Genomic DNA, 383 nt, shown 5'->3' with positions numbered 1-383 from the left:
TGTTAGCCGAAGCCACCACTGGGACCCTACGATCATGCTTGCCAATGTGATCTTTTATCTAGACGGGAAACCGCGTGTCTGGTTTCGCACCCATGAGATTGAGCTATCCAGCTGGGACACTTTCAAAGAGAGGCTTCGCGACCTATTTGGCAGCCCGTCAGGTCGCGAACATGCTGCCCGAAAAGAGCTTGCTACCCGTGTCCAGTCGTCGACAGAATCGTGTGTCTCCTACATACAGGAAGTGCTCGCGCTTAGCCGGAAAGTCGACGAGCACATGACCGAGGTTCACAAGGTGGGCCATATCCTAAAAGGCATCGCGGACGATACCTTCAATTTGCTCGTCTATAACGACGTTTCTACTGTCAACGCCATCGTCAAAGAAT

The sequence above is a fragment of the Dermacentor silvarum genome, chromosome 8 (assembly GCF_013339745.2).
Source record: "Dermacentor silvarum isolate Dsil-2018 chromosome 8, BIME_Dsil_1.4, whole genome shotgun sequence".
In the NCBI taxonomy this organism is placed as follows: domain Eukaryota; kingdom Metazoa; phylum Arthropoda; class Arachnida; order Ixodida; family Ixodidae; genus Dermacentor; species Dermacentor silvarum.
Note: the sequence above shows the minus strand (reverse complement) of the source record.